The 16,351-nt window shown below is 47.3% G+C and overlaps 1 long non-coding RNA gene across 1 annotated transcript; it reads left to right on the top strand.

Moving 5' to 3' along the window:
* The first annotated feature begins 833 nt into the window (after positions 1–833).
* Positions 834–7,832, top strand: LOC129484214 (uncharacterized). The gene is made up of 4 exons (XR_008658372.2): positions 834–1,079; positions 4,789–4,959; positions 5,364–5,467; positions 5,602–7,832. It is a non-coding gene; the product is annotated as an uncharacterized lncRNA (long non-coding RNA).
* The last annotated feature ends 8,519 nt before the right edge of the window (positions 7,833–16,351 follow it).

Raw genomic sequence — 16,351 nt, 5'->3', positions numbered from 1 at the left:
CTGGGCCGGGAGCGACCTGGCTCTCAGAAGCCGGGCAGGGTGGGGGAGGGGGCAGGTAAGTGGGTTGCCTGGCAACCCGGCAGACCCGCGGATGGACAAGCTCAAGGGGCAGCCAGGTGCCACCCGCCCCACCCCCGGGCACACGCTGCGGAATTCTGACGGCACGAAGCAGAGTCACGAGCGCAGCCGGAGCAGTCGAGCGGGCAGGGCACTGTCAGCGCCGGGAGAACACGCGCGCGTGGGTGGATGGCGGGAGGGTCCTCACAGCCAGCCGCACCACACCCCCCCATCCCGCAACCTGGCTTCTCCTCGCTCTAAATCTAGGGGAACAAAAACCCGGGGTGTCTGGGACAGCCTCTAGAGAGACTGGGGAGGGGGCTTCCCCGGGCGGGGGGCATCGCGCAGCCCCGGGCGCCCGCTCCTCTGGCCTAAGGCGGCTTCCTCCCCACCTTCCTTCTCCTTGCCGCCCCCCTTCCCGCGCCCTTCTCTTCCCCCAGCTCGGGCTCCAAGGGCTCCGAGGCTCCGCCCCCGCGCGGGAGCTCTCGGGGCGAGGGCGGCGCGCAGCGGCGCGGGGGCAGCTGCGGAGCTGGGCGGGGTGGGGCGGCGCTGGGCCACACGGGGAGGGAGCGGGTGGGGCGGGGCCGCACGGGGAGGGAGCGGGTGGGGCGGGGCCGCGCTGCTACGTAAGCAGCCGCGAGAGGGGATCCTGGGTGCAGGCCCCGCCCCCTCACGTGCCCTGGGCGCAGGGCCTCGTGCCGCCCGCGTGACCTGCAGGCCCGGCGCTGCCACCGCCTCCGCCTCTGCTCGGCTTCCACGCGTGGGAGGGAGGCCGTGGCGCCGAGGGCGGCTGGCTTGTGGAGGCTGCGGTAAAGTCTTCCTCGGCGGCCGCGTCCCTGTCCCAGGCCTTGGTACCCTGGCCGTTCTCCGCCCGGGACTTGGGGGTGCTGAGCGGGGATGCGGGTGTGCAGAGCTCTGTGTCCGCCTGGATTTGAGAAAAGGAGGTCTCCTTTCCCTACCCCCTCTGCCCCTGCATTCCACGCATGGGAGGAGGAGGCAGAGTAAGGGGGCTCTTCCCCAAGGTATGAGGCGGTTCAAATTTAAACCTAAGCTTGGGAGGGAGGTGCGGAAGAGCTTTTGAAGTTGGAGGGTGGAGTCCCCACAGCGGTCCGGTCCGTTCAGCCTCCATTACTGTGCCTGTGACCTTTGGGTCAGGAGCCCTGTTTTACGGCAACCTGGGCCCAGCTCAGCACCCAGCTGAGGGCATGAGCATGAATCCAGCGTCCTTTGTGGTTCCTTGGTGGGTGCCTTACTGATTCCCTCAGCCATTTCCCCTTCTAGAAATGGCAGGCAGAGCATTTGGAAAGAAGCAGTGAGGGATGGAGACCACGGGACGGGACAAGCACCAAATTGGGTGTCCCCAGCAACAGAATATGAACCCCATTATCTGTGCCTTTGCAATGTGTCCTTAAGCGACCCATTTGCCTGCAAGGTGTCAGGTGCTGAGGTAGTCCACAAAGCCTGTTGCTGTCTGCAAACTTGGGCCTCTGCTAGTTGTTATTTCCAATAGCTGGCGAGATCGAAACCGCCTTTGCAAAAATTATAACAAAATTATTACAGTGAAGGGCATCTGACCTAACTGACTCTATCTTGCTTGTAACCTCCAAGCTGTCCCTTGTTCATTCCTGGGCGTAGGCTGAACTAACTTTGGGAGGAACTTACAGTTTCACTTTGAAACAAAGATGGTAACAGCCCTTTCACAATACAAGCCCCCGTCTTGCCTGGGGACCAGACTGCCTTTGTAGTATTAACAAATTAGTCATAGGATTAGAAATTATGGTTTAGGAGTCATGTAGCTGGAAGCCACAAGATTCTAAGCCTCCCCAGTTGCTCCTAGGGATAACATCACTATTGGAAAACCTGAGATTGGTGCTCAAGATATTTTTCAGACCCTGAAGTTGATGGATCAGCTGGCATGACCCAGATTGAGAAAATGGCTGTCTGGTCCTATGGCCCTTACCCAGGAACCTGCTTAGCGCAAGAGGACAACTTGGAGGCCCTGTGATTTTGTCTCTGACCAAACCTATCAGCACTCTCCATTCCCTGGCCTTCTACCCATCAAATTATCCTTTAAAAACCCTAGTCTGGAATTTTCAGGGAGACTAATTTGAGTAATAATAAAACTCTCTTCTCCCGATCAGCCAGCTCTGCGTGAATTACATTTTCTCTATTGCAATTCCCCCGTTGATAAATCTGTTCTATCTGGGAAGTGGGTAAAATGAAACTATTGGGCAGTTACAAAATGGGGGTGGAGGGCTGCCTGGGGCAAGCACTCCAGAGTAGAAGCCCCTAAAGTAAACCCTCTCCATGAAAAGCCATATATGATGTGGCAGACAGCCTGGATTAGGGAGCTGGGGAAGCCACCCGCCAACCAAATACGGAGCACTGGGGTAGGGGCAAGGTGCGAGGCAGACTGGGGAGGACATGGAATCCGATGGAATCTGACCCAGGCCATTCCCTGTCCCCCTGAGGGAAATCAGAGGCTTGGTGCTTTTACTTTTACAGGGATCCTATTCCCAAGGCAAGGGTTATTCCCCTTAGGATAGTTCTAAGGAAGGCAAAACCTACGTGTGTTCATTGCTGGGATGGCCGGGAAGTGGAGTAATAGGAAGAGAGCTGGAGGCAGGAAGTGGGTCCTTTTTGCCTTTGTGTCTGGATTTCAGTGTATCTGGACAAGTGCCTTTCTACCCTTGGCTTTCCAAACTCACTTATGAGGAATGGGAATGGTCAGTTTAATGGCTATTGAGTGCCTGACACTGGAGAGAACAAAGGGAGTGCCAGGTGATGTCCCTGACCGACAGGAATTTCTGTCTCATGGGAGAAGGCCTATGTTCTGGAAATACTTAACAAAATGTCAGTGGGCCTGTGAGGTTAAGAGCCAACATGAGAAGTGTAGACGTGCTTTGATAGGAGAGAGCAATAGAGGCCAAGGAGCCAAAGAAGGGCGAAGATCTGGATAAATGGAGAGGAGCTTTGGGTGCTGAGAACTGCATGAGCAAAGGCAGAGAGGAAGGAGTGTTTCTGGCCAGCCCACTGGTCAGGAAGAAAGCTGGTTTGGCTGGAACAAAGGGTGCAGGATCGGAGAAGGCCAAAGGTCTGCTTGACGAATGAGTCTACTGAGGCCCAAAGCAGAGGCTTCCAGGTTCCCCTTCAGCCCCAGTTACACAGAACTTTGTAAAGCTCAGCACTGATCACATAAAACCATCCTCAGAAACATGCAGTGGCTCTCCGTTGCCCAAATGCTGTCATGGCACAAGAGGCCCATAATGACTTACCCTAAACCTACCTGGTCAGCTTTATTCCTGTTCTACGCTTTCAGGCCCACCATATCCACCGAATTACCTCTGGGCCCTGAATGTGCCCTCTACTTTCCCTCTTTTTTGCCTTCAATTGCATGCTTTTCCCTTTTATTGGAAAGTTCTCTCCTCCCTCACCATTTCTGCCCACTCATCCTTGAAAACACAGCTCAAGTGCCAGCTCATCCCCCAGCCAGATGTAATTTTCATCTGAGTTTCCACAACATCGTGTACTCTATCTTGGCACCTCACGTTCCACGTTGTATTATAGATATGCAGAGACATCACCCTTCAAAGTAGATACTGCTAATTGGACCACTTCTCACCACCTCCCATCACTGTCAGCCTATTCCAAGCCACCATCATCTCTTGTCTGGACTGCTGGGGTGGCCTCCTGATCAGCCCCATTGCTTCCTTCTCGCCCCCTTTAGTCACTTCTCTCCAGAGCAGCAGAGTGATCCTTTTAAAACATGGATCACGTCACTCTCCTGCTCAAAACTCTACCATGGTTTCTCATCACATTCAGATGTTATTCAAGACTTAAGTATGAAGGTCAAGACCTATGTTATCTGGCCCTGTCTACCTCTCAGACACCTACCACCCTCTGCTTTGCTCACTAAGCTCTGGTCACTCTGTCCTTCTTCCTGTTTCCACACTATTTCTTCCTCAGAGTCTATGCACTTGCTGGTCTCTATAAATGGAGTGCATTTCTTTTAGAATTTACACGGCTCACTCCCTCGCTTCATTCCTGTCTCGGGTCAAATATTTTCTCAGAGAAGCATTCCCTGACTACCTTATCTAGAATATGTCTTCTACCAGACAGTCTCCACTCCCCTTTTCTATAGAGCCATTACCACTGTCTGAACCATATTATGCTTATTTGGTTATTTATTTGCTTATTGCCTGTCGCTACCATAAGAAGTTAAGCTTTGTGATGTCAGGAACTCCTGTCTTGTTCACTGATGTAGAACGTTCCTCACACATACTAGTACTCAGTTTTATAAAGGAGTGAATGAATCTAAGCTCTGCTACTAAACTGTAAGTTCATTGAAGGCAAGCACCATGTTTTATACATTTGAGTCCCCTTCTCCAAGTCCTAGTTTCTTATACCTAAGTCCACTCAAATGCTTGTCTGAATTTCAGATTCTGCAGAGAACACCCCCAGTTGCTTTTCTCCCCTTAATGTAACTATACCTGTTTAAAAGACATCAGGAAATGGTCTTTACCTATCCTGTCACCTCCAGAAATGACTCAGTCTTCATCACATTGATCCCTAGCAAGTGTACCAGATCACAGCTTCTCCAGTTGTGGATCTCAGGCCATTAAGGGGTTGTGACCTACATTTTTTGATGACATAGAACAAATGAGAAAATAGCAGAGTGCATTGCAGGTTTTAAGGATAACTATTACTTTTTTCTGTTGTGTGTATCGTCAGGTCATGATATAAAATGAACATCTGGCGAGGTGCGGTGGCTCACGCCTGTAATCCCAGCATTTTGCGAGGCCGAGGACGGTGGATCACCTGAGGTCAGGAGTTCAAGACCAGCCTGGCCAGCATGGTGAAACTCCATCTCTACTAAAAATACAAAATTAGCCAGGCATCATGGTGAGTACCTGTAATCCCAGCTACTTGGGAGGCTGAGGCAAGAGAATCACTTGAACCCGGGAGGCAGAGGTTGCAGTGAGCCAAGATCGCACCACTGCACTCAGCGTGGGTGATAAGAGTGAGACTCCGTCTCAAAAAACATAATAATAAAAATAAAAAATAAAATGAACATCTTATTGTTGGCCGTTGTCTAAAAACTTTGAAAGTTTTAGATGTCCCATAAATAGTTATTTTATAGAATACATGCTTATACTCTTAATATCAATATTCAAATAGCTAGCATTTATTGCAGGTTATTTTTGTGCTACACTGTTACACTGTTTCACATACATTATCTTATATAGTCCTCATTACAGTTCTGAGAGGAGGGTCTTATTATAATTCTTATTATTTTCATTTTACAGAGGAGAAAACTGAGGCTTAGAGAAATTAAGTAATTTGCCCATGATCACAAAGCTGGTAAACAGCTAAGTGGAAGGCCCACTTCCAGAGCTTTCCTTACCTGCTAGTAAGTAATCTCTCCAGCAGCATCTATTCTTTAATTTCATGGTCTGAACTGAAAAAGCCCCCACAGCCTTGTTTTATGTCAATAAACACTACTTACCCAGCATTCTGATGGGAGATTTTTTTTTTTTTTTTTAGGTTGCCGGTAGGCACCACTGAGGCAAATGGACTGTTGTCCTGTTAAGAGTTCCACAGACCTAGAGAGTCTGGGAATCACGGGTCTCGATGTATTCACACTAGTCCAGAACGTGGAGAGACCTGGAACTGCAGCTGCTCGGGGGCCACCTGACAGGAGCTGAGGTTTTCACAGAAGGACACAGCCACAGACAGCCCATAGCTTGGCAGGGAGGAAGGTGGGGAATAAATACCCCACCATGCCTTCCTCCCATCTTTGGACTTCCCTCTCAGGGCCCCCATTGGCTGAACCAGGGATCAGGAGAGCCTGTTAATGCAGTCCCTAGAGGTCAAACCTCTCAGAACAGAGTGGAGTGAGTGCAGAGTGGATCTGGAGGGCAAATGCACAGCCTCCCCGCTTACCATCCTCAGCACCAGTGCAGGTTAACACGAATTCCCAAGGCCTTCGAATGCCAAGCCTTGGCTGCCGCAGTACCTCACAGCTCACCACAACTCTCACCTCTCCCTTCAGGACAACATCTGAACGGGCCAGGTGGGGCATTGTGCAGGCTTGGGCCACACTGCAAGCCCCTCCTTTGGCCCTGTCTTTACTTACTGGGCTGCCAAGTGAGGAAAACCAGGCCAGAAAAAGAACCAGCCCCCCTCCTCCACCTAGGCATTTGCAGCTCTGCCAGCACTTGGGCATCTTGTCCGTGATCTAATCATGCACGAGGTCAGGGGGTTTTTATGCAGTCTAGGGATTTGACTGTGAATGACAGAAATTTCTTCCTACCAGGATTTTGCATGCTTCCGAGCTGAAACCTCCTGGAGCAAGGAAGCAGGGCAGAGTGTGTGTGTGTGTGTGTGTGTGTGTGTGTGTGTGTGTGTGTGTCAGGGGAGAGGGGCAGAATGAAGGCGTGTTCTAAAGGCATGTTCCCGCTCTTCATACTTACCCAGGCTTTATAGGCGCATGTGTGGCTGCAGTTGTGGCTAAAATATGAATGAATGTGGTGGTGTGCAGGTGCATGAATGACTGTAAGTTTCTGTGAATGAATGTGTTTGTGATGAAGAGTGCATGGGAGCCCTTGCAAGCCGGGATAGTGGTTTGCAGGTGCCTGGCTGGCTGGCTGGAAGCATCCACTGATCAGCATCTTTACCAAAGTCTATGAGTGTTGGGTTGAGGAGGGAGGAGGGGAATACTCTGTTTTCTCATAGCACCTCCCTTTTGCTGCTGCCACTGCTGCATAGCAGCATGAACCATTGGCAATTGCCTTGTCCTCCCTGAAGCCCCAGAGAAGAAAGTCAGGGGAAAGACAAGCAAAAACGTGGTCAGTCTGTCGTCAGTTGACGGCTCCTCCAGGCACCAAGAATTGTCCTTAGATAAACTCTAGTCTCAGAGCCTCCTGACTAGCCCATGGGGCTGAACAAGGGGCAGATGAGTGGTAGCTCAGGTTAGATTTTCTCTGACCTCTACTCCCCTGACCTACTAGCCTGGTCAGGCAGAATTATTCATATTCTGCCCTTATCTGAAATGTTGAGATTAATAAGACCGTCTTCCCTTCTGTCTCCCAGCCAGATTTGGGGGAATGAAAGGAGGGGCCACATTCGTTTAGGAAGTAGTGATAAGCAAAAATGATTGGGTAGTTACCAATTAAAAACCTGACTTCATGAGCATATCAAAAAAAAAAAGTTAAGGGCCACTTAATTTTAAATCATATGATTTAAATCCATTTTGGGTTCCTCTTCTCCTCCACTTGAGGTCCCCCATAGTTTTTGTCATCCACGTGGCCTCTGTGAGGGCCCCTGCACATCATGGCCCCAAATAGTCCCCTCATTAACAGTCTCAGCAGAGGCCAAAGACTGAATAGGTCAGAGAAACCAAATTCTTGTATCATCCGGAGGCCCAAGTGAACCTATCTGTGGAGGGCAAGTGAGGGAGAGAGGGCTGAGAAGCAAGAAATGTGGGAAATGAAGACTTTGCAAAACTATGGTAAACTGCCTCCTCTGAAAATAGAAAAATCCAACATTCCCCAACCACCCCCTCTCCCACAAATACTTTGAAGTGGCAAATCTCACCCACTTTGCTTCCATGGGGAGGCACTCTGTATTCACATATATAATCCATAGGTATTTATAAAAATGTATAATTGTGAAATGGACTAATGAAAACTATTGTTAGCTAAGTGAAGAGGGCAGTTGTCTCCCCCTCCCATAAAAGGCAGATGTTTAAATAAATGCAGATTTTAATAATACAATATCATTATCAGATTGCATACTTAGGTCCCCCCCGATGAAACCTAAGCCTGTTTTGGTGGGCTGCTGTGCCTTTCCTGCCAAGCAGCTATGAGAAGGAAGGAACATCCCAGAACCCTTGCTTATGAATGCACTGTCTTTGCTGAGTTTGAATGTACCAGTGCCTCATGTTTGTATGAATGAGGGTTGCATGTGCTGGTCAGAAGCCACGTGAGACACATGGTGGTGGTGGGGGGAATTATGTCTTTAAAAAATGAATTGGAAAAAATGAAACGGAATGTGTGAATGGCATAAATGGAGCCCATGGCACCTTCTCTTTTTTATTACCCACCACCACAATAGGGCCCACCTGTTTCATTAAAATTAATTCCTGGCTTTGCAAATATCAATAGATCAATACCTGTACTTGTGTTCCACCCTTCACTGGGACCAGACTGCTAAAAACAGAGAGCTGCAACACAAAAGATACCGCAGTCAGCTCAAGCAGGGGGTTATTTTTAGATCAGAAAAAAGAAGGGAAAGAAAAAAAACAGAGGCAGTTCTGGGTTTTGCAGTCTAATTTGGTCCCTTTTCTTAAGGAAAAAAAAAATCCCATCAATGGCATTTTCCATACAATCTGATTTCCATTTGGCTCCTAGAAAAAGAAGAAGAGATCTAGGGCTGAAAATTCTGGAGTTTTATGGCTGATTCCAGCTAGTATCCTTTCTTCACCAGGCTCCAACTGAATTAATTTGATACTATTTTTGAAAGTCAGTGTTTCTAAGGGAGACCTAATGACGCACTGACGTCAATGCAGGTCAATAGCACACACTGCTGGAACTGGGCGTGCTACACCGAGCCAGGGCTGGAGCCTTTTCAAACAGCCCCAACTCTGCAAATATCCCAGCTTTGCAGGGGGAAAAAAAGCCAGGGTTTTGTAAGCATTGAGACCCCCACCATTTTTCCCGAACACCTTCAAGATTGATGCATGCTTTCTAGATGCAAAAAAAAAAGAAAGAAGAAAATCCAAACAGATATAATCAGACGCACTGCAGTGCAAAAAAAAAAAAAAAAAAAAAAAACATACCTGTCAAAGGAACCATATGTAATCCACGCACACACACACATTTCACATTTACGTTCAGAATGCAATACGTATCATTAGGGTCTATCTATAAATAGATTCGAGCGTGTGTGCGTCGGGACTTAGTCCCAAACGGGGTTTTCAAACGTGGGTGATGAGTTCTTTGCTCTGATCAGTTACTCAGAAGGTGCCTGAATGTGTGGGGGTGGGAGCGTGGGAGGGGGCTGCCTCCTCTTTCTCCTCCTTCCCTTTGGCTCTCCCCCTCCTTTCTTCTCCCTCCCTCCCTCCCTCTCCCCTCACCTCCCCTCTCCTCTCCCTCTATCCCTCTCTCATTTCCTCTTTCTTTCTCTTCTTCTCCTCTCTCCTTCAGCATCCCCCCACCCTCTTTTTCTCTCTCCCCCTCCCTCTCTTTCCTCCCTCTCACCCCCTCCCTCTCTCCCCCACCCTCTCTCTTCTCCCTCTCCCTCCAAGTCTGGCACTGAACGCGAACTGTTTTGCTTTGCTCCGGGAAGAGTGCAGACACATAACGTGAAATCCCGAGCTTTTTGCGTGGTGCATTTAAAATGCTTCCTTATTTATATTACCCTCATTCCCTCACCTCCCCCACCCCCTCACCAGTCCTTCCAAATTTCCCTAGAAATCTATGTAAAGCATGCGGAGGGGAAAACATTTGCACAAAAAGTGAAGGAGCTCGCCAAGGTAGGTTATACCATGCACTGTCTTGTGTTTGGCTTTTGCAAAGTTTATGATGTCAGTTGGTGAATGTTTGGAGGAGTAGATTTGTATGACTGACCATGATTACTGTCTTTTTCATTGAACAATTATCTTTGTACAAATTGCCTAGACTTCTTGGGCAGGCTTTCCTGGGGTCTTGCGTGTGTGGTTTTTGCAGGAGTCATGCCAGCTGGAAGACAGTCCTCTGTTGTTAAGCTGGGGAGGGGACGCCGTCTTGGCTTCCCCCACCCTAGTGTTCTGTGGTCTGGGGGTGGAGGGTGGAGAAGTATTCTGTAGTGGGCATGTGCTTCTGCCACTTGGCCGTATCTTGGATTGATTCTCATTCACTGAATGTCTTAATTCTTGTAATTATTTTGCACATGAAAATTTAGTTCCAAAAAGGCTTCATGAAGTCAGAGCAAAGTGGGGAGGGTCGGGGAGATAAAGAATCAGGGTATGGTGGTGGTGATGGGAGTGGTAACATGTCTTGCATAGATAACTTAATGTTCTCCCCACTATTTGGAGAAAATGCTAAGTCTTTAGTGGGTGTAAGCAAAATAATTTTTGTTTAAAACCTTATTCGTGGGTAAAATGAAATTTAAAATAAATGTTTCCATTGCAAGAGCAGAAACTGCTACAGCTCACAACCACCTGTAGAGGGAAATCTTTATGCATGATATCTTAAGGGCTGGTTGTGTAGAGGAAAACCACCTGAAAAGGCTCCTGACAAAGTTTGCAGCAGGAAAGACAAGAGGGGCTGGGCCCTGCAGGGTGAAGGGTTAAAACTCGGGGGCGGCAGAGAAGGAGGGAACGGCTGGAGCTCAGCCAGGGTCTGTCAGCCTGGGGACCTACAGGGTTGGCCTTCCTGCTTTGAGGGGCTGGTGCTGTCACGGGGAGCTTGAGGTGGAGAAGCTAAATGGGGCAGGGGCTTGCAGAATATTTGTGTGTCGTGGAAGGAGGGGCGTTCTATGAGGTCAGGGATTGTATGGTGCTTGGCGCCATGTGACGATAGGGAGGTCACAGGCCAGTTTTTCCGTTGGGTTCTGGTCCTCCCAGCTCATCCCTGCTGCTGCACAAAGCGAGGTAGTTATCAACAAGTGTTTCTCCTGAGAAGATTAGTTTTGACAGGGACTTCAAGGGGTTTTTTAATCTGGGTAAATCCACCAGGGCTTTATTGTGTGTAGCAAAGAGAGTCATTCTTTGTTAGGAAGGAGCTTGGGGAAGAGAGGTGGAGGGGTGGAGAGAGGGGGCTTTTGAACATCAGCCATTTGACCTTGGGGGCCAGAGTTCAAATCCCCCAGAGGACTGAAAAGGTTGAAAAGGTATCCTTATCCCTTCTCCCGCCCCCGCATCTTTCACCCTGAGCTTTATGTTTCATGGGGAAAATCCAGCGCCTGGTGTTGGCCAAACCTCATCAATGGGAATTCCATGTGTCTGAGAGCAGGATTTTTTTTTCATCAAGGGAAGCAGGCAGCACTCTCAGCTGTAGTACTGTACATTTTTTTTCCCCTGCAAATGATCTTCTAGGAAAGCTGAATCACCTCCACTCTGAAGAGCAGCCACTTCTGGGAGGTGGAACACAGGGGGAGGAGGGGATACCCCCTCCTCCATGGTCCTTAAATATCCGTGTGGGGGCACTACTTGAATGTCTGGTTCAGATGAACCTGGAAATATGACGAGGGTTCTTTGGACTGGGCTGGTAGTTGAGAAGACCATCTGAGCGGGGATGTAATTCTGAAGGAGTAAGGTAGTGGCTTTTTCTTTTGTGCTGGGGGTGCGGGGGCGGAGGGGTGCAGCTGGCTGGGTCATCAAATTAACATGAGAAGGGAATCGTTTTCAGCAGGGAAGTAGGAGATTTGGGGAGGGTGCTTGGAAGATAGAATCAGCATGCTATTGCCACCCCCCACCCCAAATAACCAAAAGGCAAGGAGTACAGACATAGAAATGGGAAGTGAAATGTGGGTACAGACTGTGATTAAGCCTGCTGTTGGTATGAAGTGCTGTCTCACTAAATAAAGCAGAGTGGATGGTGGCTCCATCCCTGGATCTGCCGGTGTGAAGTAAAACCAGGTCAGCTGGCCTGACACCCACTGTCCATATCACTGAAGGTCCTGCTCCAAGAAGGGGGATGGAGAGTCTTCCACAGCCCAGAAGGCATCAGGTTTCTTTGTGTTGCACTTCTCAGAAGGAAATTGTTTCTGTTTATTGCTTAAGTCAACAAGTATTTGTCTCCCTTTGATGTAAATGCTGTGGGGGAAGTGGTTACAAGAAAAAAAATATCTGGTCCTGGAATTATAGCCATCTGCTCTCCACAGTCCTCCAAGACTGTCAGTATCTCTCTTTACTCTGAGCTGTGGTTTTCTGGGGACCAAGTTCCAGAAGAATAGCACCTAAAAAGTATTTCATGTCCATCAGCCTTCCCCGGAGATCCATGGAAAGACCACCTCTCTCAGGTTCTACCAGGTGCCTAAGCACTTGTCACATGCGGACATGTATGTGCAGTGTACATGCACATATATGTGCAAAAACCACAACAATATGCATGTGGGTACCCAGAGTTATCTCCACATGAGAACCCATGAGAGCCCACGTCAGCTCATGAGCCACACACACAAGGAAACAGACCTTCTTCCTCTCTGTCAAGTCCGAAGATGCCAGTTGAGACATGCCTCATCCAGCTTAGGGGTGGACCTGATGTCCCTGAATGTATGTGGTGAACCTGAATTTGCCTTGGGTTTCCTCATATTCATTCAGGAGTGTCAGTTGCCCCTTCATGCGACGTTGGAGAGCATTACAGCAAGCAGGTGTCTACTCATTTATGGCAAGAATGAAGTCCGACTTTTATCTTCATCACTTTGGATGAGCCCTGGTGCTTGCCCTGTTTCTCAGAAGAAACCTAAGGGCAGGGGCAGAGCCAGTTATAGAATTCATGGAACCTGGCACAAAATGAACATGTAGGGCCCCTTTTTCAAAAAGCAGGAAGAAAGTGCCTAAATATAATGCCTTTGTCTTTCTTCCACAATCTCTCTCTAGAGTCGTCATGGTGGTTATTTGCTGTTTTTCATGTGGTGCTAAATAAAAATAAAAATTTTAAATTTTTAGCATGAATTTTACTGTTCATCTTTATATTGTGTGATGCCGGTTGTAAATGTAAACACAAGAGCATTTAACTCGTTTGTAGAATCACTGAAATTACACAATTCACATTTCATACGTCGCATATGCATAGGTATTTCATTCTTACCAGAACAATGGAGATGCGGACAAAATGAACTCCAGTGTTTTTATTCCACTTCTTGATACAAGCGCTTTGTACCAACACTCTCCACCTTCAGCTTGCTGTTGAGGAGAAATAGCTAGATTGCTCTGTCTTCATCTTTCCTTCTGTGTCATCATTTTCAGCATAGGTGTTTGGCAAATACAGGGAAGGAACATCAGTAAAAAATGCTACTCTAGGGTCTCTTAGTCATTAGTGTTTCTTAGAACTCCATTGCCTTCCCTCTGCATCTGAAGCATCTGGTTCAAACAGAAAGCATGACCTCTGGGCATTGTCTGTGTCCCCATCTGCGTAGTCATAGGCTTACTTTCCATTCTACTTGCCCTGAGTCTCACTGAGCTCCCACTGGAATTCTGTACTCATGGGCTACTGCCAACATTGTGGGGCAGGAACGATGGATGGGCACACACATTCTCTATTATCCCATAGACTTCACTTACAAAACACAGGTTCAAAGACAAAATTTTTAAGAATTTCAAGACAATAACAGTAGAATCTTAAACCAAGCATGGAGCCCTTCTGAGCCAAGGGCCCTGCAACTACACCAGTTGCACGCTCCTGAAGTCAATCCAGGTGGGGGGAAGTAAGAAGTAACCTAGACTTCAGGCTGAGAACCCTATTACTCATCGTCCTTTATCAAGCGAATAATTGCATCTGCAGCAAAAAAAAACTTCAACGGCCTCCATTTTTGACCCATTGGGACTTTCTTCTCCTCTAACCAAGTCCCATTCTGTGAAAATCCACCACTTCCTGGTGACGCTATCACAGCTTTGAGGGGAGAATTCATCTGCTGATCTCTTCACTGAGGCCGTGGCTTACAGCCCAAGCCTTGCAGATGAAGCATTGGTTCCAATCCCCACCCACCACTTTCAAGCTTGGTTCCATCCAGGAGATACCCTGACTAATCTGTACTTAGGTTTCACCACCTAAAAGTAATAAAATATATTTGGTTTGATTCATGAATAATTGTGCTAATTATTTAGTGCTGCTTCTTGTTTATCTCACAACTGCTCTGAGGTCTGCCCAGGGGTCTCCTGGCCCAGGATGACAAGTTCTCAGAAAATTACTTTGGCAGTAAATTCAATTGATGTTGTTGTGGAAGAAGCAGGGCTTGATGCTTAAAGGGTCAAGAGGAAGACGGGCCTACATTCCTGATGGACCCAATAAAAAGAGTATTTTTCCTGCCTTCATCAACTGCCTTTTGCTCCTCACCTACTAGGGAGCAAAGCTAGAGGGCATCTTAGAGATGCAAGGTGGACTAGTTTGTAAATAAAATAGCATTAAAAACACATCCAACCTAGAGAATGAAGTCTATTGACCCTCCATCGTTGGTTGAGGGACTTTGAGAGTTTTTGAGAGTTGTGTTTTTCAAGCTTGATATAGCTTTCCTTTCTAGCCTGTTCCTTCAGGTGACAACAACACCCTTTTGAGAAATATTTAGCTTGGTCTAGGCTACTGAGAGTACCTAGAAAGAAAAAGAAAAAGAATTATTCTTGTTTATTATTTTATAAAACCTTTACTAGACTTGGAGACTGCCGCAGCGACAGTCCAGTTAGTGGACTGGAAGACCAATCAATGAATAATTATTGACTGTTTACAAATGAGCCTAGCACGGTGCTTGACCCATGGTGGGTGTTTAATAAATGTTAGCTGACTCAGAGTATGTCTCATTATTGTGGCACTATGTTATAGTGAAAGAGCTATGAATTTGGCATCAAACCACACAGGTTCAAGCAACCATGTGGATGTATGCTCTTGGGCAAATTATTTAGCTTCTTTGTAAACTGCTTATACCTAAACAATGGGAGTATTCACATTATAATAGCTACCTCACACAGTTATTTTGAGAATGAAATCAGAAGTGAGTTGGCTCATTTTAAAGCACTCTAGATATGTAAGTGATACGTATGTTTGTGTATATGTGTGTGCACAAAGGCAGATATTAAAAATTTTTTTAAATCCTGCCTTCTTCTCTTTCCCATCTCACTCAGCAATAGAAGTAAGCATAGGTCTCTGATAGGCTGGATGGCATCCTGAGTACAGTGTAACTGTGGATAGTTTAGGCTTTGCAGCCAAGAAGGCCTGCATTCAAATCTTGGCTCCTATATTTGGTTGGTTATGTGACTTTTGATAAGTTATTTAAACTCTCTAAGCCTCAGTTTCTTGACACTTAAAATGGGGACCTACCTCAAAAAGTTATTGTGACGATTCATTGAGTTGATATTTGCAAGGCTTGGCTCAGTGCCTGGCACATACCAAATGTCTATCACTTTTATTTTTTATTATTATTTTAGCTATTATACCTCTGGACCAGGGAAGCATCAGAAAAATGACTTGGGAACATCTTATGAGGCATGGTGTGGGATGGCATTTCTACCATATGCTTTTTCTTGCTTGGGTAGATTCTTCCTTTTCTGAAATTAGCAGAGACCTCTTAGACTCTTCCACATACACAAGGTAAAGTCTATCTTCCCTATACTTTACGGAAAGCCATTGGCCCTACCAAGCAAAGGACAGGCCTAGGCAACTTCCCTGGAGCTTTCACTTCAACTAGGAACTCAACTCTTTTGTCCCAGAAGTTCCCAACCCTGAAAGAGAGGGCATTCAGGTAAGGAGAAAGGGACTCAGTCAATGCTTAGCATAGGTCTAGACCTCAAGTGTAGGTGGGAGAAGATCATCTGCATTTGACTCACAGAAGCCTAGAGGCAAGACCTGAGTCTTCCCTCAGCTGAAGTAGATGTTCCAAGTCCTCCTTGAATGCTGTGAGAGCCCCTCAGTGATTCTCTGGAGGCAGGTATCACTATCTACTCCTCACCCAGGTCTTGTGTTGCAATGACCTCATCTCCTAGTGGAGGACAGAAGAAAGTAATCCCTTACCTAGTCCCTACGGACTTATTAAAATTGGGAACTCAACACAAACTTCTGTATGACCCATTATGGAAGGCCATACACTAGATTCTCAGGATCCAGTGATAACTAAAACATGGATGCTGCTTGTCATTGTAGCACTCGTAGTCCAGAGATGAGAGAGGCTTTTAAAAGTCCACATTCTCCTTTTGGTAGGACCCTTACCAATCCTAGGTTGTTATGCAATGATAAAGCCCTCACCTAAACAGTAAGCCACCATAGGCTTCTGTTTCCTATTCCAAATTTATCTGCCCAATGTCCCATTCTGTTAAGAATCCTTTCACCCATGAGTTGATGTGAGTGTGTTAATTGGTGTGGAAGTACCAGTTGTGAAAGAACAAGTTACATCTATTAAGATCCAGATTTTGGCCAGATGCAGTGGCTCACCACTGTAATCCTAGCACCTTGGGAGGCCAAGGTGGGAGGATCGCTTGAGCCCAGGAGTTCGAGACCAGCCTGGGCAACAAGGCAATAACTCATCTCTACTAATTTTTTTTTTTTTTTTCTAATTAGCCAGGCATGGTGGTGCATGCCTGTAGACCCCGCTGCTCCAGAGGCTG

This window comes from Symphalangus syndactylus, chromosome 6 (genome assembly GCF_028878055.3).
Source record: "Symphalangus syndactylus isolate Jambi chromosome 6, NHGRI_mSymSyn1-v2.1_pri, whole genome shotgun sequence".
In the NCBI taxonomy this organism is placed as follows: domain Eukaryota; kingdom Metazoa; phylum Chordata; class Mammalia; order Primates; family Hylobatidae; genus Symphalangus; species Symphalangus syndactylus.
This window is presented reverse-complemented; position numbering and strand designations above follow the sequence as displayed.